The 25,445-nt window shown below is 44.3% G+C and overlaps 1 protein-coding gene across 1 annotated transcript in view; it reads right to left on the reverse strand.

Moving 5' to 3' along the window:
- Positions 1 to 8,941, reverse strand: part of RAD54B (RAD54 homolog B) — a 142,751-nt gene extending 133,810 nt beyond the window's left edge. The window contains exon 1 of the mRNA XM_066379134.1: positions 8,860 to 8,941. The gene's annotated coding sequence lies outside the window, so the exon portion shown is untranslated. The remainder of the gene's footprint in view (positions 1 to 8,859) is intronic.
- Positions 8,942 to 25,445: the final 16,504 nt, after the last annotated feature.

Below are 25,445 nucleotides of genomic sequence, written 5' to 3' on the forward strand. Positions count from 1 at the left end.
GATCCAGGTTCGAGACCTCGAGGTCGCCAGCTTGAGCGCGGGCTCATCTGGCTTGAGCAAAGAGCTCACCAGCTTAGACCCAAGGTCGCTGGCTCCAGCAGGGGGTTACTCGGTCTGCTGAAGGCCCGCGGTCAAGGCACATGTGAGAAAGCAATCAATGAACAACTAAGAAGTCACAACGCGCAACGAGAAACTAATGATTGATGCTTCTCATCTCTCTCCGTTCCTGTCTGTCCCTGTCTATCTCTGCCTCTGTAAAAAAAAAAAAAAAAAAAAGATATCAATTCTTCTCTAATCTATAGATTCAATGCAATCGCAACCAAAATCCCAGCAAGTTATCAACAAACTGATACTGAAGTTTATCTGAAGAGGCAAATCATCCAGAGTAGCCCAAGTAATATGGAAAGAGAAAAACAAAGTTAGAGGGCTGATTTCAACATTTAGAAAACTATAGCAGTGATTTTTAACCTTTTCCATCTCATGGCACATAAAATTACTAAAATTCTGTGGCACACCAAAAAATGTACTTTTTGCTGACATGACCAAAAATATAGATATAATTTTGATTCATTTACACCAGACAGCTCTTGTGTTGGCTGTTATCATTTTTTTATTTGACACTCTAAGGGAAGAGGTCAGTGTCCCTGACACAATAGTCAGGTACTGTACTTTTTAAAAATTCTTGCTACACACTGGTGTGCCACCACACAATCACTGAGCTACAGCAACCAAGACACTGTGGTATTGGTGAAGTAGCAGACAACTGGAACAACAGAATGGAATACAGGGCTCAGAAACAGATCCACATGAATAGAGTCAACAGATCTTTCATTAAAGGAGCAAAAGCAATACAACGTGGCAAAGACAATCTTTTCAATAAATGATGATGAGACAACTGGACATCAACATGGGGGGAAAAATAAGGAATCTAGATAAACTTTATACTCTGCACAAAAATTAACTCAAAATGGATCATAAACCTAATTGTAAAATGCAAAACTATAAAATTCCTAGAAGTTAACATAGGAGAATAACTAGATGACCTTGGGTATGGTGATTACTTTTTAGCTACAACACCCGACACAATCCATAAGAGAAATAATTGGTAAGCAGAACTTCATTAAAATTAAAAAGTTTTGCTCTGCAAAAAGGTAATGTCAAGAGAATTGAAACAACAAGTCACAGACTAGGAGAAAATATCTGCAAAAGATACATCTGATAAAGGGCTGCTATCTAAAATATACAAAGAACTCTTAAAACTCAACAATACTAAACCAACCCAATTAAAACGTAGGCCAAAGACCTTAACAAAAAGCTCACCAATAAAAAAGATGTAGAGATGGCAAACACACATATGAAAAGATGTTCCCCATCTTGTATCATCCAAAAAATGCATACTAAAACAATAAAAGAGAACTAAAAACCTATTGGAACAGCCAAAATCTTGAACACTGACTACACAAAATGCCAGTAGAAGAGCAATAGGAACTCTCATTTTTGCTGGTGGGAATGTATCAATAAAATAAATAGTACAGCCACTTTGGTAGACAACTGGGCACTTTCTTACAAAACTAAACACACTCCTGCCTGACCAGCAGTGGCACAGAGAATAGGACGTCGACCTATAATGCTGAGGTCTAGTTCAAAACCCAGAGGTTGTCAGCTTGAGTACGAGATCATCAACACTATCCCTTGAAATCCAAGGTCCCCGGCTTGAGCTGTCCCTCCCACATATGAGAAGCAATCAATGAACTAAAGTAAAGCTACTACAAGTTGATGCTTCTCCTCTCTCCTCTCCCTTCCTGGCTCTCTTAATCTCTCTCAAAAAAATCAATAAAAAAAATTTTTTTTAAAGTAAACATTCTCTTTCCATACAATAACTCCTTTCAACAAGAAGTTGAAAATACAAATCCCGTGCCTGACCTGTGGTGGCGCAGTGGATAAAGTGTCGACCTGGAAATGCTGAGGTCGCGGGTTCGAAACCCTGGGCTTGCCTAGTCAAGACACATATGGGAATTGATGCTTCCAGCTCCTCCCCCCTTCTCTCTCTCTCTGTCTCTCTCTCTCTCCCTCTCTCTGTCTTCTCTAAAAATGAATAAATAAAATAAAAAAAGAAAATACAAATCCTGCACATGATATTTATAGCAGCTTTATTCACAATTGCCAAAACTTGGAAGCAACCAAGATATCCCTTAGTAGAAAAAATGGATATTTAAACTGTGGTACCATCCAGCAATGGACTATTATTCAGCACTGAAAAAAAAAAACGAGCTGCCAAGCCATTAAAAGACATGGAGGAATTTTAAATGCCTATTACTAAAGCGGAAGAGCCAGTCTGAAGGGGTACATACTGTTTGATTCCAACTACATGACATCCTAGAAAAGGCAAAACTATGAAGACAATAAAAAGATCAATGGCTGCCTGACAAGGTGGTGGCACAGTGCATAGAGCATCAACCTGTGATGCTGAGGACCCAGATTCGAAGCCCCAAGGTCACCGTCTTGAGCATGGGATCATAGACATGACCCCATGGTCTCTAGCTTGAGCCCAAAGATGCTGGCTTGAGCAACGGGTCACTGGCTTGCCTAAAACCCCCCAATCAAGGCATATATGAGGATAATCAAGGGACAACTGAGGTGCCACAACTATGTGAGTTGATGCTTCTCATGTCCCTCGTTTCCTATCTGTCCCACCCCTTCTCTCACTTAAAAAAAAAAAAAATCAATGGTTGCCAGGGGTTGGAGGCAGGATAATAGAGAATTTTTAGGGCAATGAAAATATTCTGTATGATACCATAATGATGGATATGTGTTGTTATACATTTGTCCAAACCCATAGAATGTACAACTCCAATTGTAAAACACAAAACTATAAAACTCTTACAAGATAACAGGAAAAAACCTATGTAAACCATGAACTTTGGGTGATTGTAGGTTCATCAATTGTAACAAATGTAATATTCTGATGAGGGATACTGATAATAAGGGAGGACAGACATGTGAAAGGATAGGATGGGTATATGGGAAATGTATGCTTTCCCCTTAATTTTATGAACTAAAACTACTCTTAAAAAAATAAAGCCATTTCTGAGAGTGGGATCCTAGACATGATCTGCTGGTTGCTGGCTTGAGCCCAAAGGTCACTAGCTTGAAGCCCAAGGTCACTAGCTTGAACAAGGGCTCCTGGTTCGGGTGAAACACCCTTCCCACCCAACCCATCAAAGTACCTTATGAGAAGCAATCAATGAACAACTGAAGTGCTGCAACTACAAGTTGATGCTTCTCATCTCTCTTCTCTCCTCTAAATAAATAAATAAATGAAGCCATTTCAACTTAAAAAATGGTTACAAAAAACTTCAGCATAACTTCATTTCATAAAAAAAAGCACATGCGCATGCACTATTTATTTATTTATTTTCCCCCTTTAAGCAAGAGGAGGGGATAGAGACACACAGACTCCGACAAGCACCCCGACCGGGATCGAACTGGCAACCCCTATCTGGGGCTGATGGTCAAGTCAACCATGCTATCTATCGTCAGAACCTAAGGCCAACTCTCAGATCAACTGAGCTATCCTCAGCACCCAGGGCCAACACGCAAACTAATCAAACCAGATGGTCATTTTTCATGTGTGCCCTGACTGGGGATCGAACCCAAGACGTCAGCACACTGGGCTGACACTCTATCCACTGAGTCAACAGGCCAGGGTTATACATGTACTTTTTAAAAGGCTAGAAAGCAAAAGTGCATGTTTTTGTGGGTGAAAGAAGTAATTTGTATCAGATTGTAGTGTGGTTACAAACTTGTCAAAACTCAAACTGTACACTTGGAACCATACACTGTAAATTATACTTCCGAAAAGATTTTTAAAAGACTATAGAAAAAACACACGCCAGAGCATTAACATTGCTTATATCTGGGTTTTAAAATTATCAATAATTTTTATTTTTTCCTGAATTCTTTTCTGTATATTTCTAATTCTCTACAATGAAAATGTTACCTCTGTAATAGGAAAAGTGCTATTAACAAGATTTTTTAATTTACTGTATTTCATTAAATATAAGATGCCATCAATTGTAAGATGCACTATTATTTTATGTACTCAAGAAATAAGTGCATGCCCTGGTTGGTTAGCTCAGTTGGTTAAGAGCATTGTCCCAAAACAACAAGGTAGCGGGTTCAATCCCCGGTCAGGGCACACACAGGAAGTAACCAATGAATGCAAGACTGAGTGGAACCAACAAATGAGAGTTTCCCTCAGCCCCTCAACCCCCGTCTCTACCATAAATAAAAAAATAAACTTAACAAATTAAGCCCTGGCCAGAGAGCTTAATTGGCTGGAGCATTATCCAAGAGCACGAAGACTGCCAGGTTGATGCACCAGTCAGGGCACATACAGGAGCAGCTCGATGTACTGTACCTGCCTGTCTCTTCCTGCCTCTCTCTCAAAAACGGAAAATAAATCATTAAAAAATAAATAAATAAAAATTAAGAAAGAAGTGCAGCAAATTAAGCTGTGACATATCATCACTGATAGTTGGACAATTCCTATTTCAGTAATGTTAAAATAATAACACATGAGTATTTGATAAATAATAAGCCTTTAGATAATTTGAGGGGTTAATAGTAGTAGAGGGCATGTTCTACTATTTCTTATTCAAGGGCAAACAAGATCTCTATTAGCACAATCTTAAATTCATTTTTTTTTATATTTTATTCATTGATTTTACTGAGGGTTTGTGGGGGGGGGGACGAGAAGTATCAACTCATAGTTGCTTCACTTTAGTTGTTCACTGATTGCTTGTCCTATGTGCCTTAACCGGGCAAGCCCAGGGTTTCAAACCAGTGAGCTCAATGTTCCAGGTTGATGCTCTATCCACTGCATCACCACAGGCCAGGCTAAATTAATGATTTTAATTAAATTTTTTAAATGGTTTCTAACTGTGTTTACTTTAGAAGCAGTATTTACCAATACCAGTGATAGATTACTTCTATCGCCCAGCAATACCACAATACAGATTGTGTCTAAACAAGTTATATCAAAATGATCTCATAACCTCATTTCCTTTTTATACAGGTCAACAGAATATTACATGTCCCTAGATACATAATTGACATAAATTTGAAAATGACACAAGCTAACTGCAACAAGATGATTTAAAAACACAAATGTTAGCCTGACCAGGCGGTGGCACAGTGGATAGTGTCAGACTGGGATGCGGAAGACCCAGGTTCGAGACCCTGAGGTTGCCAGTTTGAGCGCAGGCTCATCTGGCTTGAGCAAAAAGCTCACCAGCTAGCCCTGGCCGGTTGGCTCAGCGGTAGAGCGTCGGCCTAGCGTGCGGAGGACCCGGGTTCGATTCCCGGCCAGGGCACACAGGAGAAGCGCCCATTTGCTTCTCCACCCCTCCACCGCGCTTTCCTCTCTGTCTCTCTCTTCCCCTCCCGCAGCCAAGGCTCCATTGGAGCAAAGATGGCCCGGGCGCTGGGGATGGCTTTGTGGCCTATGCCTCAGGCGCTAGAGTGGCTCTGGTCCCAACATGGCGACGCCCAGGATGGGCAGAGCATCGCCCCCTGGTGGGCAGAGCGTCGCCCCTGGTGGGCGTGCCGGGATCGTGCCGGGTGGATCCCGGTCGGGCGCATGCGGGAGTCTGTCTGACTGTCTCTCCCTGTTTCCAAGCTTCAGAAAAATGAAAAAAGAAAAAAAAAAAAAAAGCTCGCCAGCTTGGATCCAAGGTCGCTGGCTCGAGCAAGGGGTTATTCGGTCTGCTGAAGGCCCACGGTCAAGGCACATATGAGAAAGTAATCAATGAGCAACTAAGGTGTCGCAATGCGTAACGAAAAACTAATGATTGATGCTTCTCATCTCTCCGTTCCTGTCTGTCTGTCCCTGTCTATCCCTCACTCTGACTCTCTCTCTGTCTCTGTAAAAAAAAATAATAATAAAAATTAAAAAATAAAATAAAATAAAAATAAAAATTAAAAAATTAAAAAAAAAAACACAAATGTTAGACCCTGCCCTAACACTCACTTAATGGTCAAATGAAATACAATAATATGAACTTTAGATGAAAAACTCTAGGCTTTTAGATGACAATAGCTCAATTGAAATAAGATAATGATGCCTGACCAGGCGGTGGTGCAGTGGATAGAGCGCCTGATTGGGATGCCGAGGACCCAGGTTCGAGACCCCGAGGCTGCTAGCTTGAGCGCGGGCTCATCTGGTTTGAGCAAAAGCTCACCAGCTTGGACCCAAGGTCGCTGGCTCAAGCAAGGGATTACTCCATCTGCTGAAGGCCCACAGTCAAGGCACATATGAGAAAGCAATCAATGAACAACTAAGGTGTCGCAATGCGCAACGAAAAGCTAATGATTGATGCTTCTCATCTCTCCGTTCCTGTCTGTCTGTCCCTATCCCTTTCTCTGACTCTCTCTCTGTCTCTGATAAAAAAAAAAAAAAGATAATGATGAGTCTACTTAAAGTAATTAATTCTAGATATCATTAATAAAAATGACATCCACATGATGAAATGTAATTGGTTTTATTTTCTGCATTTAGTCAAACTCCTTATAAAACTATGAAAATTTGGACCAAAACCATTAAAAAAAAAAACTTGAAAAATTGAGTAACTAGAAACTTGGGCAAACTATTTAAAACCTCTGGATATCATTTTCTTCGTTTGTAAAATAAAGAGAATGGACTAGATGGTAAAATTTCTTTCATCACCACCTTAAATCCTGAAAGCCTTCTAGACCTAACACACAATTTCTAATTTTTCAACCCTATTTATTTCTGTAAACTAATTTTTTTTTAATTTATGTTATTTTTTTTACAGAGACAGAGAGAGAGTCAGAGTGGGGGATAGACAGGGACAGACAGACAGGAACGAAGAGATAAGAAGCATCAATCATTAGTTTTTCGTTGCGCATTGCGACACCTTAGTTGTTCATTGATTGTTTTCCTATATGTGCCTTGACCATGGGCCTTCAGCAGACCGAGTAACCCCTTGCTTGAGCCAGCGACCTTGGGTCTAAGCTGGTGAATTTTTGCTCAAACCAGATGAGCCCACGCTCAAGCTGGCGACCTCGGGGACTCAAACCTGGGTCTTCCGCATCCCAGTCCGACACTCCATCCACTGTGCCACCACCTGGTCAGGCTCTGTAAACTAATTTTTAAAAAAATAATAATGAATCTAAGAATGTAGGCAAGTGAGAAACAGCAGTGTGGTGATGGTTCAGAAAACAGACTCTGGAGCCAGCCTGAGAGGCTTGAATTCTAGCTCTGCCATTAACATCCATCAGGCATCTAATTTGTTTTAATGCATTTAAAAGTAAACTGCAGCCTGACCTGTGGTGGCGCAATGGATAAAGCGTCAACCTGGAAACACTGAGGTTGCCAGTTCAAAACCCTGGCTTGCCTGGTCAAGGCACATATGGGAGTTGATGCTTCCTGCTCCTCCCCCTTCTTTCTCTCTCTCTCTCTCTCCCCCCTCCTCTCTAAAATGAATAAATAAAAATAATAATAATTTTTTAAAAATAAATAAAAGTAAACTGCAGTCATCAGTGCTAAATACTTCAGCATTCCTATTACCTCTTAAATTAGAACTACTTGACCCCTCTTCCCAGGCCCTAGAAATAATGCCCACTTGGCAGCCCTGCTATGATGCTACTACATTTGCTGAGATAACTCGAACATCCTAGCTGCTTCTGTCCTTCCAAGTAAAATGGCAAGTCCAGGCTGACAGCTGCAACACATCAGAAAGCCTAAAATGTTTGGCAATTCAGTGTAATAATTAAGAAAACAGCTTTAAAGGTAAATACCTGGATATAAATCTGGACTGACACTTCCTAGAGTGTGATCTTACACAGTTTATTTAAGCTCTCTGTGACTCCCTTTCTTCATCTATAAAATGGGGTACAATAATCATAATTACTTACAGAGCTGTTGGACTAAATTAAACACTTAAAGCACTGAGAACAAAGATTACACATAGTAAGCATTCATTGTTACCCTTAATATTATTATGTATAATTATTACTGGATGTTTAACACATAGGTCCTATCAGAGTAGAGATGATGAAGGTCCCATGAGGTGAAACTGTGAAGGATGTAATTCAACAAAGGAGATCATGACCAAAATCTATGTATTTGTTTGGGCTTTGAAGGAGGGAGGAGGGAAGAGGTGCAATTATCAAACCTTTGGGAGCAAAAATGTAAATAAAGCAACCAAGAACCAGCCTGGACTGTGGTGGCCCAGTTACTAAAGCATAAACCTGTAACGCTAAAGTGTAGGGTTCAAAACCCTGGGCCTTTCAAGCAACAAAGAAAGCAATGAAGCAATTTGGAGTTGACACTTCTCGCTCTCCCCACCCCCCTCAACCAAAGCAATATATATAACAGCTTTAAAAACAAACAACAAAAACAAAACAAGACCAGCAACTGATCTCTTCCGCTGTTTCTGCGTTTCCTAGCATAAACTGCTCCTTTGACTTCACGGCCCCTCTAAGCCGGCCTACAAAAATCTCCCGTTCTCGGGTCACACGGCGCAGGAGAGCGTGCGCAGACGAGCCTGGGGAAAAGCAACCCAAGCACTGCAGAGCAGAGCCAAGCCCGCAGAGCTGGCGGGGAGGTAGCACTGCCCCCGAAGGCGCTCTCGCAGAGGCCGCGCGACCACAGACGGGCCCCACCGCCGCGCGCAGCCAGCAGCGAGGCTGTCCTTCACATTCCGGTCGCGCTCCCGGACCGCAGGAGGCGAACTCGACCGCCTCGCCGCCTACCTCCCCTCCCTCCTCGGAGGCCTGCTCTGGCGCCTCTCCCCACGTTGACCTGCACCAGCCTACGGGCTGTGGCAGCCTCACCTGGAGGTTCTCCTCCCAGGAGGCAACGGCTAAAACCCGTGGGAAGCGGCAATCCAACAGGAAGGACCCGTGTACACTACACCACACGGGTAGTGTCTGACTGTCTTCTCGCCAGAGAGATCAAGGAGCCCGCCAGCCCGTAGCCAATCGGGGAAGAGCCGACAGGCCTGCGCACTACCTCCCGCCTGCGTCAAGCCGGACTCTGATTGGATGACCTTACAGCGCATGTTCCTTTGCATTTCTCTGTAAATGGTTCCAAGTTTCTTCAACTTTATGATTCAATTCAAAAAAGTATGTAGTTACAGCAGTTCTTTTCTTAGGACAGTGATGTAAACTGAATTTTTTTTTTTGTAACCTGAATTTTGGTGTAAGTCAAAACACACCCTAGCCTGACCAGGCAGTGGCACAGCATTTAGAGTGTGGGAGTGGGACAGGTGGGACTCAGATTCAAAGCCCCAAGGTCGCTGGCATGATTCGGGGTTCATCTGGTTTAAGTAAGGCTCTCCAGCTTGAGCCCAAGGTCACTGGCTTGAGCAAGGGGTTACCTAGTCTGCTGTAGCCCCCTGAGTCAAGGCACATATGAGAAAGCAATCAATGAACAACTGAGGTGCTGCAATGAAGAATTGATGCTTAGCCCTCTCCCTCTTGTCTGTCCCTATCTGTCCCTGTCTGTCTCTGTCACACACAAACACACACAAAACACACCCTAGCCTAACTTACCTATCCTAACACAGTTATAGTCATAATCTAAAACATAAAAACACAACTAAGCCACAGAAAAAGGAAACAACATAATAAATACACTGTACTATCATAACAGAAAAAATAACCAAAAAACGAGTGTAAAAAAATTTCTCTACCGGCCCTGGCCGGTTGGCTCAGCGGTAGAGCGTCGGCCTGGCGTGCGGGGAACCCGGGTTCGATTCCTGGCCAGGGCACATAGGAGAAGCGCCCATTTGCTTCTCCACCCCCACCCCCTCCTTCCTCTCTGTCTCTCTCTTCCAGGCTCCATTGGAGCAAAGATGGCCTGGGCGCTGGGGATGGCTCCTTGGCCTCTGCCCCAGGCGCTAGAGTGGCTCTGGTCCCGGCAGAGCGACGCCCCGGAGGGGCAGAGCATCGCCCCCTGGTGGGCAGAGCTTCGCCCCTGGTGGGCGTGCCGGGTGGATCCCGGTCGGGTGCATGCGGGAGTCTGTCTGACTGTCTCTCCCCGTTTCCAGCTTCAGAAAAGAAAAATAAAGAAAAAAAAATTCTCTACCTTTATTCCTGTGGTTGGCTTGTGCACTGGAAGGGGTATTACAAGGTGGGAGAAAAAGCTGGAGAGGCAGGAGAACCTGCAGTAGATGCTGAAGATACTGGGTCAGATGAATTAGGATTTCCTAAGGAACATGCAGGAAACGCTGGAGATGATTCTACCTGTACTACAGGTGTTTCATCTCAAGAAGAAGCTGATGTAGAGGGTACAGGATCTGTTGCAGGCTTCTCTACCTAGTCTTGAAGGTTGATGACTTCTCTTCCAGAATCGCCTATAGCATTGTAAGACATCCATAACAGCTCTGTAGACCTTACCGAATCTGTCATCGCTCTATGGCACTAATGTCATAAGCTGAAACACACGTCTCAATTTTTTAAGTTTTTATGGAAGTGAGCGTGGTAAGCTCATAAACTTGAAATGTCATATGTCAAGACTGTTGTAACCCAAGGACCAGCCCCCTGTGTTTGGTTGGTGCCTACAGTCAGACTTAATTAGAGGCTGAGGCTGCAGACCTCATTTTATTTAGTTTTTGTGACAGAAACAGAGACAGACAGAGAGAGGGAGAGAGAAGGAGAGATAGGGACAGACAGACTGGAAGGGAGAGAGATGAGAAGCATCAATTCTTAATTTCAGCACCTTAGTGCCTTAATCAGGGGGCTACAGCAGACCACCAAGTGAGCCCTTGCTGGAGCCAGCGACCTTGGGCTCAAGCTGGTGAGCTTTGCTCAAACCAGATGAGCCTGCGCTCAAACTGGCAAGCTCGGGTTTTCAAACCTGGGTCCTCGCCTGACCTGTAGTGGCACAGTGGATAAAGCAGAGGTTGCTAGTTCGAAACCCTGAGCTTGCCCGGTCAAGGCACATACCACAAGCAACCAATGAACAGCTAAGAGTGAAGCAATAACTTAGCGTTCCCCCACCCCCAGCTCCTCTCTATGTAAAATCAATCAATAAAATATTTTTTTAAAAAAAAACTTGATTCCTCCGCATCCCAGTCTGATACTCTATCCCAGTCCGACACTCCATCCACTGTGCTACCTCCGGTCAGGCTGCAGACTTCATTTTAGAACAGACGACACACACTTCTTAAGTCTGAGAACATCTATATAGATATATGTCTGATGGTCTGCATAGTAGTATTTACTTTGAAAAAAAAAAGGTATGCATATAAAGTGGATTTTACCATAAAGTTCTTATATTATGTCTCATTTTAAGTAAAATGACTGGCCTGACCAGTGGTGGTGCAGTGGATAAAGTCTCAACTTGGAACGCTGAGGTCGCCAGTTTAAAATCCTGGGCTTGCCTGGTCAAGGCACAAACAGGAGTTGGTGCTTCCTACTTCTCCCTCTTTCTCTGTCTCTCTCTCTCTCTGCCCACTATCCAAAATGAATTTTTTTTTTTTTTTTTTTGTATTTTTCTGAAGCTGGAAACGGGGAGAGACAGTCAGACAGACTCCCGCATATGCCCGACCGGGATCCACCCGGCACGCCCACCAGGAGGCGACGCTCTGCCCACCAGGGGGCGATGCTCTGCCCCTCTGGGGCATCGCTCTGTTTGGACCAGAGCCACTCCAGCGCCTGGGGCAGAGGCCAAGGAGCCATCCCCAGCACCCAGGCCATCTTTGCTCCAATGGAGCCTCCCTGCGGGAGGGGAAGAGAGAGACAGAGAGGAAGGAGAGGGGGAGGGGTGGAGAAACAGATGGGCGCTTCTCCTGTGTGCCCTGGCCGGGAATCGAACCGGGGACTTCTGCACGCCAGGCCGACACTCTACCACTGAGCCAACCGGCCAGGGCCCAAAACGAATTTTTAAAAATTAAAATTAGCCTGACCAGGCAGTGGCGCAGTGGATAGAGCGTCGGACTGGGACCCCGAGGAACCAGGTTCAAGAACCAGAGGTTGCTAGCTTGAGCGTGGGCTCATCTGATTTGAGCAAGGCTCACCGGCTTGAACCCAAGATCGCTGGCTCGAGCAAGGAGTCACTTGGTCTGCTGTAGCCTCCGGGTCAAGGCAAGGCACATACGAGAAAGCAATCAATGAACAACTAAGGTGCCACAACAAAGAATTGATGCATCTCATCTCTCTCCCTTCCTGTCTGTTTGTTCTTATCTCTCCCTCTCTCTGACTTTCTCTGTCACATACACACACAAAATTAAAATTAAGTAAAATGAATGTCTTCACCAACTTTGTTAAAATAATATATCTCTTTAAAGTACTTGGCTCGCCTGACCAGGCAGTGGCGCAGTGGATAGAGCCTCGGATTGGGATGTGGAGGACCCAGGTTCGAGACCCCGAGGTCGTCAGCTTGAGCGTGGGCTCATCTGGTTTGAGCAAGGCTCACCAGCTTGAGCCCAAGGTCACTGGCTCAAGCAAGGAGTCACTTGGTCTACTGTAGCCCCCGGGTCAAGGCAAGGCACATATGAGAAATCAATCAATGTACAACTAAGGAGCCTCAATGAAGAATTGATGTTTCTCATCTCTCTCCCTTCCTGTCTGTCTGTCCCTCTCTCTGATTCTCTCTGTCTCTGCCACAAAAACAAAACAAAAACAGAAAAAAAATTTAAGTACTTGGCTCAAAAACGCAAACTGGCATTTTAAAAATGGCCCAATACCTTTTAATATGGTGACATCACATAGGTCATGGGCCTTTTAAAGTAAAAGTATCTCCAAACCAGGCCACCAACTGTAATATCGAGAATAAGATTGCAGTTTGAACAAAACACTTTAAAAGGCATGACTAGAGGGATGTGATGGTGATCTGGCTGTGACATCTGTCACCGCATTGATTGCCAGGGTTGATTCGGCTGATCTGGCTGACTAGGCAACTGTCCCTTCCTCCCTCACTGCTCCACGGGCGTCCCTCTGAAGCTTCGGGCTTGGTCAAAGAGGATGACCTTCCCCAACAGAGGAGAGGACCGTTCTTCAGTCAAGGGTATAAAATAGCTGTGCTCCCCTGCTAGAACTCCCCCCAAAAAGGTGTGACTAGAATAATTTTCATCTAGCCTGATTTTCAAAAGCCATAAAAACTCTAAAAATATGTGGTGGATTGGAGAGTATTAAATTTTACCAAATTGTGGTAGCATAGCTATCATTTTTTATATACTAAATTGTTACAATTTTTTAACTTTATTTTTGCAAAACTGGTGTTTCAAATAAAAATGTTATTAGTTATATAACAACATAAGTTTATGTGTTCATGTTTTATTTTATTTACTTATTTATTTTATTGATTGCTCCTAGAGAGACAGAGGAAGGGCAAGGAAAAGAGAGAGAGAAAAGCATTCATTTGTTGTTCCACTTAGTTGTGCCTTAGTTGTGCAGTCATTGGTCACTTTCCATAGGCATCCTGGTCAGGGATCCAACCTGCAACCCTGGTGTTTCAGGGCAACACTCCAACCAACTGAGTCAACCATCCAGGGCCTCTATATTCATGTTTTAAAAGTTAGGGCTGCCCGACCTGCGGTGGCTCAGTGGGTAAAAGCATCAACTTGGAACACTGAGGTCACCAGTTCAAAACCCCGGGCTTCCCTGGTCAAGGCACATATGGGAGTTGATGCTTTCTGCTCCTCCCTCCCTTCTCTCTCTCTCTCTCTCTCTCTCTCTCTCTCTCTCTCTCTCTCTCTCTTTCTCTCTGTCTCCTTTCTCTAAAATTAATAAATAAATCTAAAAATAAATAAAAATAAAAAAATTTTAAAAAAAAAGTTAGGGCTAATTTTCTACAATAAAGGTATGGGTAAACAGTAAAATTATAACTGAGAGTATAACCCAAAAGAAATATAATCCTAGTTAGAACAGAGCAAATAAAATACTTTTTTTGAAACAGTAAATTTCAAAAGCGTTCTTTATATTTCATAGTAATTATCTATGAGGGGAGAAATCAACCTCATTTTTTATTTTTCCTAATCAAAATTATCATCATGAAATATTTATATTACTTCATTTTATTTTATGATATTAGATAAAGATAAGCTAGAAAGATACCTTCATTTTTGTCAGGAAAAATAAAACTATTTCTTAATGCTAACATAATTTATTACATAAATATGTGATTTTTTTTTTTACTATCTGCATTTCAATCACAAAGTAAAGACAACCAGTGATGTCAGATATCTTCATGCAGTTTACAAATATTGAGAGCCACTATGTGCCAGTCACAATAGTTGCTGGGGATATAGTAATGGGTAAAACAGACAAAAATTCCTATATTTATGGAATTTGCATTCTAACAGAGAGACAATAATACTATATAGTTGTTAGATAATGAAAAATGTTAAGGGGAAGAGTAAAGTAGAGATAGAGGTATTGAAATCTTAGATAGGGTAGCCAGGGAGCCTGACCAAGCGGTGGCGCAGTGGATAGAGCATTGGACTGGGACGCAGATGACCTAGGTTCGAGACCCCGAAGTCATCAGCTTGAGCGCAGGCTCATCTGGAAGCTCACCAGCTTGTACTCAAGGTCGCTGGCTCCAGCAAGGGGTTACTCAGTCTGCTGTAGCCCCATGGTCAAGGCACATATGAGAAAGCAATCAATGAACAACTAAGGTGTCGCAACGAAAAACTAATGATTGATGCTTCTCATCTCTCTCCGTTTCTGTCTGTCTGTCCCTCTCTCTCTGTCACTGTAAAAAAAAAGGGGTAGCCAGGGAAGGCCTTTCTGAACAATGGTTCTGTGGCAAAAATATACCAGTAGGGGCCCTGGCCGGTTGGCTCAGTGGTAGAGCGTCGGCCTGGCATGCAGAAGTCCCTGGTTCGATTCCCAGCACACAGGAGAAGCGCCCATCTGCTTCTCCACCACCTCCCCTTCCTCTCTGTCTCTTTCTTCCCCTCCCGCAGCCGAGGCTCCATTGGAGCAAAAAGATGGCCCGGGCGCTGGGGATGGCTCCTTGGCCTCTGCCCCAGGCGCTGGAATGGCTCTGGTCGCGACAGAGCGACGCCCCCTGGTGGGCGTGCCCGGTGAATCCCAGTCGGGCGCATGCGGGAGTCTGTCTGTCTCCCCGTTTCCAGCTTCAGGAAAAAAAAAAAAAATACCAGTAGGAACAGTAAAAATGTGAGTTCAGAAGCAGTGAGTTCAGACAGTATAGATGAGGTAAAAAAGATAATGAGTTGGGAAATCATATAGAAAGTTGTGGATCATTGTAAGAACTCTGGCTTTTCTGAAATGGAAGACCACTGAAAGGTTTTGAGCTGAGTTAGGAGGGTATTGCCTAAGTTAGAAGGCAAGAGACTGATGGTTAGGCCCAGGGTGGCTGCAGCCAAGGTGGTAATACTTGGAATCCAGATGTGTTTTGAAGAGAGAAGTTAGATCAGATGTTGAGTGTTTGAGAAGCAGAGTAGGTAAGACTGTCTCTAAGGATTTTGGCCTGAGAAATCGAATGCATGTAGTTGCCATTTATTGACAAAAAGGATAGCAGAAAAGTAGTTACCATGAGGAGAATATCAGAAGCTCAATTTGGGTATGTCAAATTTAAGGTGCTTTCTAGACATTAAATAGAAATGTCAAACATGTAAATCTGGCCATACCTGTGGGGCACAGTAAATAAAGTGTCTACCTGGAATGCTGAAGTCACTGGTTCAAAACCCTGGGCTTGCTGGGTCAAGGTACACACGACAAGTAATTACTATGAGTTGATGCTTTATGCTCCCCCCCTTCTCTCTCTTTTCTCTCTAAAATAAATAAAAGAAAGAAAACAACAAAATTGTAAATGTTGGTGTCACAGGAGAGGTTTAGGTTGGAAATTTAGAGGAATCAGTGTGTAGAGATGCTATTTAAAGCCATGACACTGAATGAGGAAAAGAGAGTTAATATAGTTATTTTTTAGAGTCAATTTTTTTTATTTTTTATGAATTTATTGGAATGACATTGGTTAAGAAAAGTATTCAGGTTTGAGGTGTACAATTCTATACTACATCATCTGTGAATTGCATTATGTTTGCCACCCAAAGTCAAGTCTCCCTCCATCACCATCTATCTCCCATCTACCTTCCTCCTGCTCCCCCACCCCCTTTCCCTCCTGCAATCCCCACACTGTAGTCTGTGTCTGTAATGTGTGTGTGTGTGTGTGTGTGTGTGTGTGTGTGTGTGTGTGACAGAGAAAGAAACAGAGAGAGGGACAGATAGGGATAAACAGACTGAAAAGGAGAAAGATGAGAAGCCTCAATTCTTCATTGCAGCACCTTAGTTGTTCATTGATTGCTTTCTCATATGTGCCTTTGACCGTGGGGCTACAGCAGACCTAGTAACCCCTTGCTCAAGCCAGCGACCTTAGGTCCAAGCTGGTGAGCTTTTTTTTTTTTTTTTTTTTTCATTTTTCTGAAGCTGGAAACAGGGAGAGACAGTCAGACAGACTCCCACATGCGCCCGACCGGGATCCACCCGGCACGCCCACCAGGGGCGGCGCTCTGCCCACCAGGGGGCGATGCTCTGCCCATCCTGGGCGTCGCCATGTTGCGACCAGAGCCACTCTAGCGCCTGGGGCAGAGGCCGAGGAGCCATCCCCAGCGCCCGGGCCATCTTTGCTCCAATGGAGCCTTGGCTGCGGGAGGGGAAGAGAGAGACAGAGAGGAAAGCGCGGCGGAGGGGTGGAGAAGCAAATGGGCGCTTCTCCTGTGTGCCCTGGCCGGGAATTGAACCCGGGTCCTCCGCACGCTAGGCCGACGCTCTACCGCTGAGCCAACCGGCCAGGGCCTGGTGAGCTTTTTTGCTCAAACCAGATGAGCCCGCGCTCAAGCTGGTGACCTCGGGGTCTGGAACCTGGGTCCTCCTCATTCCTGTCTGATGCTCTATCCACTGCGCAACCGCTTGGTCAGGCTAGTGTGTTGCATTTTAAAAGTTATCTACAAAAATAAGTTTTAAAAATATCTAGTCAGCTTTACATAACCTTGGGTGTAAATGTTTCCACTGCTACTTATTGGCTATATGATTTTGAACAAGTTTTCTAGCATTTCCAAATATTATGTATCTTTTAAAATTTAAACTTCAAATGAGAGAGGTGGTACAGGTACCCTGGTGCCCTACACAGTGTTACTGACAAAGTAAACAGTGCCTGGTGTCTTAATTGCTAGACCTCTTGAGATACTAGTGTTATGACCAGGTTTTTCCCTTCCTCAACTTATTTTGCAACCAAATCCAACATATTTCTTTGTCTTTTCTGAAACTAATTGTAGAAGTAAATTGTAGCTATTAATGTCCTATCCTCCTTTTTTCCTCCATTTTTTTTTCTACTTAAATTTTCCATAATACTGACTGACCATAGATTACCTCTTAATTCCGCTAACTCAGGGGTCGGGAACCTATGGCTTGCGAGCCAGATGTGGCTCTTTTGATGGCTGCATCTGGCTTGCAGACAAATCTTTAATTTAAAAAAATGTTAAAAATCTAAAACATTTTCATGTATTACAATCCATTCATTTCCTACTGCTCATGTTCATGGTTGCGGGTGACTGGAGCCAATCACAGCTGTCCTCCGGGACAACACCAAATTTTTATTGGATAATGCCTAACGTACACAGGTCGTCATATGGCTCTCACGGAATTACATTTTAAAATATGTGGCGCTTATGGCTTATGGCCAAAGTTTCCTGGCCCCTGCTTTAACCTGATTTCAAACATTGCTTGCTCCTGATTCACTTCTTATCTCTCCTAGGTCTTGACTTTTTATTGTTGTCTTATGAGAAAGTTGCTTAACTACCTCTAAAACGTAATAATAGTATGTATCTACTGCATAGGTGATTGTAAAGATTAAATGATCCATAGTAAGAACTAGGTTAATGTTAGCTTTATTTCCTAGGTAACCTCTCTTCTTGATTTATGATCTCTTCCTGGGAGATCTCCTTCCTGTGTCTTGGCCTTAGCTGCTTCCCAAACACTGATGAATCCCAGTTTATCCCCAGTCCAGACTTGTATATTCATCTTCCTATTAGTCATCAGTCATCATCACTGGGCTAACACATATGCACATCATATTATGCCTATTCTTTTCTCTTCTCCTATAGTTACTTGGTGTAATGGCACACCCATAGCCTTAGCTGAATTAGAAAACCCACTTGGGATCTACATATATTTCCAACTGCCTTCTAGATGTAGCCACCCAGATATCTTACAGATACCTCAGTTTAATGAGTGTAAATTTATCTCCATATTTCTTCTTTCTTCATGAAATCATTTACTCATTCAGTAAACTCATGTCATTTGAGCCTTACTTCAGGCCTTTACCATTTTTTGTATGAGCTCAATGTTCTCCCTGCCAATCTCTCCTTTCTCTGGCACATGCTTCATCTTGTCACCCGATTTGTCTTACTAAAAGACAAATATCAAGTGACCTTCTTGTTTAAAAACCTCTGCCTGACCAGGCGGTGGCGCAGTGGATAGAGCGTCAGACTGGGATGTGGAGGACCCAGGTTCGAGACCCCAAGGTTGCCAGCTTGAGCGTGGGCTCATCTGGTTTGAGCAAAAGTTCACCAGCTTGGACCCAAGGTCGCTGACTCAAGCAAGGGGTTACTAGGTCTGCTGAAGGCCCGCAGTCAAGGCACATATGAGAAAGCAATCAAGGAACAACTAAAATGTCGCAATGTACAACAAAAAACTAATGATTGATGCTTCTCATCTCTCTCTGTTCCTGTGTCTATCCCTCTCTGTCTCTGTAAAACAAATAAACAAACAAAAACACACACAAAAAAACCCCTCTAACAGACCCTGGCCGGTGGTTCAGTGAATAGAGCTTTGGCCAGCATGCAGACATCTGGGTTTGATTCCTGGTCAGGGCACAAAGAAGTGACCATCTGCTTCTCTTCCCCTCCCTCGTCTCTCCCTCTTACCCACCTACAGCCAGTGGCTCGATTGGTTTGAACTTGGCCCCAAGCACTAATGATAACTAGTTGGTCAGAGCATCAGCCCCCAGATGGTGGTTGCTGGGTGGAACCTGGTCAGAGTACAGGTAGAAGTCTGTCTCACTATCTCCCCTCCTCTCACTTAAAAAACAAACAACAAGCAAACAAAAGCCCTCTAACAACTCTTTGTGGGTAAAGTTTCAGAATCCATAGGATCACTTTGAAAAGCTCTTGACTTTTTGTTCTTGCCCGTCCATATTCCTTGTGCTCAGCATTATTTCTTTTCTTCCTTTAAGATTTTAGATTTTACTTTTTTTTTTTTTTTTTTTTACAGGGACAGAGAGAGAGTCAGAGAGAGGGATAGATAGATAGGAATGGAGAGATATGAGAAGCATCAATTATCAGGTTTTTTTGCAACACCTTAGTTGTTCATTAATTGCTTTCTCATATGTGCCTTGACCGGGGGCCTCAGCAGCCCGAGTAACTCCTTGCTGGAGCCAGTGACCTTGGGTCCAAGCTAGTGAGCTTTTTGCTCAAGCCAGATGAGCCCGCGCTCAAGCTGGTGAGCTCGGGGTCTCGAACCTGGGTCCTTCTGCATCCCAGTCCGACGCTCTATCCACTGCGCCACCGCCTGGTCAGGCAGATTTTACCTTCTTAAGAAAACCTTTTCTAATTGGCCCTAAGCTCAATTAGCCATCATGCCAGTATTCCCTTCATACTCTATATCAGTGGTTCCCAACCCCCGGGCCGCGGACCGGTACTGGTCCTCAGAGAAAGAATAAATAACTTACATTACTTCCGTTTAATTTATATTTAAGTCTGAATGATGTTTTATTTTTTTAAAATGACCAGATTCCCTCTGTTACATCCGTCTACGACTCACTCTTGACGCTTGACTCGGTCACGTGATACATTTATCCATCCCATCCTAAAGGCCGGTCCGTGAAAATATTTTCTGACATTAAACCGGTCTGTGGCCCAAAAAAGGTTGGGTACCACTGCTCTATACGACCTCTCAGTTACTGTCCTGTAATACCATTAGATTTTTTAATTTATTTTTGTGAGATAGGGACAGAATAGGGACAGGAAGGGGGAGAGATGAGAAGCATCAATTCTTCATTGTGGCACCTTAGTTGTTCATTGATTGCTTTCTCATATGTGCCTTGACCTGGGGGGCTATAGCAAACCGAGTAACCCCTTGCTCAAGTCTGCTGACCTTGGGCTCAAGCTGGTGAGCCTTGTTCAAGCCAGATGAGCCTGCGCTCAAGCTGGCAATCTCTGGGTTTCGAACCCGGGTCCTCTGCATCCCAGTCTGATGTTTTATCCACTACACCACCACCTGGTCAGGCTACCATTAGATTTTATAATTGTTTTTCTTTTGCCCACTACATTTACACTCCTTTAGGGCACAGATGGTTGTAGTGGTCCATGTGTCCCCAGGCCTGGTACATAGTAGACCTCAATAAAATAGTGAATCTGTCCACCAAGATGTATACTTGTTCATGTTTTTCATAGCATGCTCTCTTCCTCCCACCTTATTTTGATGCCTTGCAAACTTCTATTCCTTCTTAAACTCTGGTTCTAATGTTACCTCCCCTACAAGGATTTGACTTTCCTAGTTATCCCTTCTCTTGACACGTTGTGTGTGTGTGTGTGTGTGTGTGTGAGAGAGAGAGAGAGAGAGAAAGAGAGAGAGAACAATGTAATGGGGTAGACCTCAAAAATTAAAAAAATATATTGCTCTATATATATAAAAAATTTAAGTACATACTTTTACTATCCAAAACCCAGTGAGGTAGGTAAAGCAGACTTTTAAGAGAAGAGATTAAAATTGATTAAAGTTGCATAGCTAGTGATGAGCCAGTTCTCAAACCCAGGCTTCTTCGCTTCAGAAAACTCTTCTGTAACATCATTTTTTATCACAAATTTACTTGTTGAATTTCACAGTCCCAAATGAATTGTTTTTCTAGTAATCCAGTTCCATTTCTAAAATAGATCATCTTCAGGCTGGAACCCTCTGGCTGCATTTTGCCTTGCACCCATGTTTTGTTTGGCTAATATGTTTTTAGTTTTTAAATTTTAGTAATTGCCATACTTGAAAATAAATTAGGCCCTGGCCGGTTGGCTCAGCGGTAGAGCGTCGGCCTGGAGTGCAGGGGACCCGGGTTCGATTCCCGGCCAGGGCACATAGGAGAAGCGCCCATTTGCTTCTCCACCCCTCCCCTTCCTCTCTGTTTCTCTCTTCCCCTCCCGCAGCCAAGGCTCCACTGGAGCAAAGATGGCCCGGGCGCTGGGGATGGCTCCTTGGCCTCTGCCCCAGGCGCTAGAGTGGCTCTGGTCACGGCAGAGCGACGCCCCCTGATGGGCAGAGCATCGCCCTGGTGGGCGTGCCGGGTGGATCCCGGTCGGGTGCATGCGGGAGTCTGTCTGTCTCTCCCCGTTTCCAGCTTCAGAAAAATACAAAATAAAATAAAATAAAATAAAAATAAAAACAAAAAACAACAAAAACAACAAGAAAATAAAATAAATTATACATTAATTCTCTTTAAGAGTCAGAACAACAACCCATGAAGATGGCTACTATTAAAAAAAAAAGTAACAGCCCTGGCCGGTTGGCTCAGCGGTAGAGCGTCGGCCTAGCGTGCGGAGGACCCGGGTTTGATTCCCGGCCAGGGCACACAGGAGAAGCGCCCATTCGCTTCTCCACCCCTCCGCCGCGCTTTCCTCTCTGTCTCTCTCTTCCCCTTCCGCAGCCAAGGCTCCATTGGAGCAAAGATGGCCCGGGCGCTGGGGATGGCTCTGTGGCCTCTGCCTCAGGCGCTAGAGTGGCTCTGGTCGCAACATGGCGACGCCCAGGATGGGCAGAGCATCGCCCCCTGGTGGGCAGAGCGTCGCCCCATGGTGGGCGTGCCGGGTGGAGCCCGGTCGGGCGCATGCGGGAGTCTGTCTGACTGTCTCTCCCTGTTTCCAGCTTCAGAAAAATGAAAAAAAAAAAAAAAAAAAAATTAAGAAAAAAAAAAGTAACAAATGTAGGCAAGGATGAGGAGAAATTAGATCCTTGTTGGTAGAAATGTAAAATGGTATAGGCACTATGGAAAAACACTGTAACAATTCTTGGAAAAAATTAGAATTACCAGCCCGCGGTAGAGCGTTGGCGTGGTGTGTGCAAGTCCTGGGTTCGATTCCCAGTCAAGGCACACAGAAGCGACCATCTGCTTCTCCACCCCTTCCCCCACCTCTCTCTTTCTCTCTTCCCCTCCCACTAGGATGGTTCAAGCAAAAGTTGGCCCTGGGAGCTAGGGATGGCTCCATGGCCTTGCCTCAGGTGCTAGAAGAGCTTGGTTGCCTAGCAATGGAGCAGCAGCCCAGACCGGCAGAGCATCACCTGATAGGGCGCTTGCCAGATGGATCCCGGTCTGGGTGCGTGTGGGAGCCTGTCTCTCTGCCTCCTCACCTCTCACTTAAAAAAAAAAAAAAATTAGAATTACCACATGAGCCAGCAATCCTAATTTTGTGTATATACCTCAAAGAATTGAAAGGAGGATCTTGAACAGATAATTATACACCCATGTACATTGCAGCATTATTCACAATGGCCAAAAAGTGGAAGTAATTTATGTCCTTCAACTGATGAACAAAATGTGTATATATATATAAAATGAAATATTATTCAGCCCTATAAGGGAATATCTACATATGCTACTAGACTGATGAATCTAGAAGACATTATGCTAAATGAAATTACCAGTGATAAAAAGATACTTATATAGGTTATCTAGGCAAATTCACAAAGTAGACGGTGGTTGTGAGGGACTGGAGATGGGAATGACAGTTGTTTAAGGGCTACAGCATTTCCAATTTACAAGTTCTGGAGATTGTGTAACAATGTGATCTATATTTAATCCTAACGAACTGTATGCTAAAAAATGATGAAATGGTATATATTTTTACCACAATTATAAACATTTAAAAAAATTTATTGATTTTAGAGAAAGGGAGAAAAAAACATCGACTCTTGTTTTACCCACTCATGTATTTGTTGGTTGATTCCTGTATGTGCCTGTGGAGCAAACTTGCAAGTTTGGTGTGAGATGATGCCCCAACCACTTGAGCCACCATACCACTAGAGCCACCCAGCTAGAGCTATAAACAATTTTAATGTACAATTAAGTTTAAACACACACACTTCTTTTTAAAGAGAGAGAAGCAGGGAGAGACAGGAGCACCAAGCTGCTCCTGTATGTGCCCTGACTGGGGACAAACCAGCAACCTCTATGCTGCGGGAGGATGCTCCAACCGACCAAGCTAACTGGCCAGGGCTTAATTTTTTAATTGATTTTTAGAGAGAGAAAAAGGAAGGGAGAGAGAGGGGAGGGGGAAGGAAAACATTTGTTGTTCCACTTAGACATGCTCAATCTTTTTCAAAAAGTTAAAAGATGCATCAGAACTGGACCCAGCAGTCTTCCGTGGTATCAATCAGCTGAAGCTGAAGAGTGGATTCTGTTACCACTGCAGGCACTCTCCAAGGCTAACAGAAATATCTCTGCCAGTTTTCTCCCTAGTATTGAGGCCAAAATATCAAATGCCAAATCTTCTCGTTTTCACTGGCTATTCTTCACCTGATTCTCCTCTCTCATTTTACTTTCCAGGCCGCTGCTAGTGCTTTCTTTTGCTTTCCCTTCTGTAGGTCATGATTTTATAGGACCATTTTAAGATCTGGCTCATTATGATCTAATCTATGAATTCAAGATAAAAATCACATATATTATTTCACTTTAGTCCTCATGTAAAAACAATTCCAAGGTGTTCTTTATGGTCAGACATACAATTGTAACATCAAGTCTTTATTTTTTCACTTAGCTATTTTAAAAATACTATTACTTGGGCCCTGGCCGGTTGGCTCAGTGGTAGAGCGTCGGCCTGGCGTGCAGGAGTCCCGGGTTTGATTCCCGGCCAGGGTACAAAGGAGAGGCACCTATATCTGCTTCTCCACTCCTCCCCCTCTCCTTCCTCTCTGTCTCTCTCTTCCCCTCCAGCAGCCAAGGCTCCATTGGAACAAAGTTGGCCTGGGCGCTGAGGATGGCTCTGTGGCCTCTGCCTCAGGTGCTAGAATGGCTCTGGTCACAACAGCGTGACGCCCCAGATAGGCAAAGCATCGCCCCCTGGTGGACGTGCCGGGTAGATCCCGGTCGGGCGCATGCAGGAGTCTGTCTGACTGCCTCCCTGTTTCTGACTTCAGAAAATACAAAAAAATAAATAAAAATACTATTACTTGTAGTGACATCAGCATGTTTGTATCTTGCCTTCAATCTAAAACTAGGACATTTTAAAAACATTTATTGACTTTAGAGAGAGGGAGAAAAAGAGACAGAAACATTGATCTGTTCCTGTATGTGCCCTGACCAGGAACTGAACTGGCAACTTTCACATCTCAGACGATGCTCAAACTAACCAAGCTCTCCGGCCAGGGCTAGTAGTACACTTGTAACCCAACAAAGTTTTCTATGCTCAGCATACTGGGTTGCCTCAAATATCCACACATTGATAGAGGGGAGAATAGGATGAAGCTTGAAATCCTGGTTTCCCAGACACCATGACTAAGCCTGAAGGCCCAGTAACACAGTAGTGGCAGAGGAGTATGGGTGGCCCCCACAGCATTTCTCAGTAGATGGAAAAGGGGGACAGCAGCAGGGAAGCACCGAAGAATCCAACCACCTCCCCCAATTTTGGCAGTGCTTACACCCCCAGAGAGCCTGCGAGCAGCAGAAGAGGCGTATCTTCCGTCTCCCAGCCATCGCACAGCAGCACCAGCAGCCACAGGGTACCACTCAGCAGTGCAGTGAGATCACAAACTCCACTCCCTGCCCCAACCTGCCACATCACACAGCCACAGTAGTGGTGCAAGACCCAGGTGACCAGGACACAGTGGTGACAGCCACCACTCCAGTCACCCAGACAGCAACTGCTACAACCACAGGGCACAATGAATTCCAGGGGCGGGAAACCTGTGTAGTAAATACAGGTTGGCCCTGGCCGGTTGGCTCAGCGGTAGAGCGTCGGCCTGGCGTGCGGGGGACCCGGGTTCGATTCCCGGCCAGGACACATAGGAGAAGTGCCCATTTGCTTCTCCACCCTCTCCCCTCCTTCCTCTCTGTCTCTCTCTTCCCCTCCCGCAGCCAAGGCTCCATTGGAGCAAAGATGGCCCGGGTGCTGGGGATGGCTCCTCGGCCTCTGCCCCAGGCGCTAGAGTGGCTCTGGTTGCGGCAGAGCGACGCCCCGGAGGGGCAGAGCATCGCCCCCTGGTGGGCAGAGCGTCGCCCCTGGTGGGCGTGCCAGGTGGATCCAGGTCAGGCGCATGCGGGAGTCTGTCTGACTGTCTCTCCCCGTTTCCAGCTTCAGAAAAAAAAAAAATACAAAAAAATACACACACAAAAAAAAAAAGAAAAATTGCACTGTAGCACCCCTAATGGAAAAAAAAATTATCAGCCTGCTGAACTGTTAAAACAAAAAAGGGTA

This window comes from Saccopteryx leptura, chromosome 3, assembly GCF_036850995.1.
Source record: "Saccopteryx leptura isolate mSacLep1 chromosome 3, mSacLep1_pri_phased_curated, whole genome shotgun sequence".
Lineage (NCBI taxonomy): Eukaryota > Metazoa > Chordata > Mammalia > Chiroptera > Emballonuridae > Saccopteryx > Saccopteryx leptura.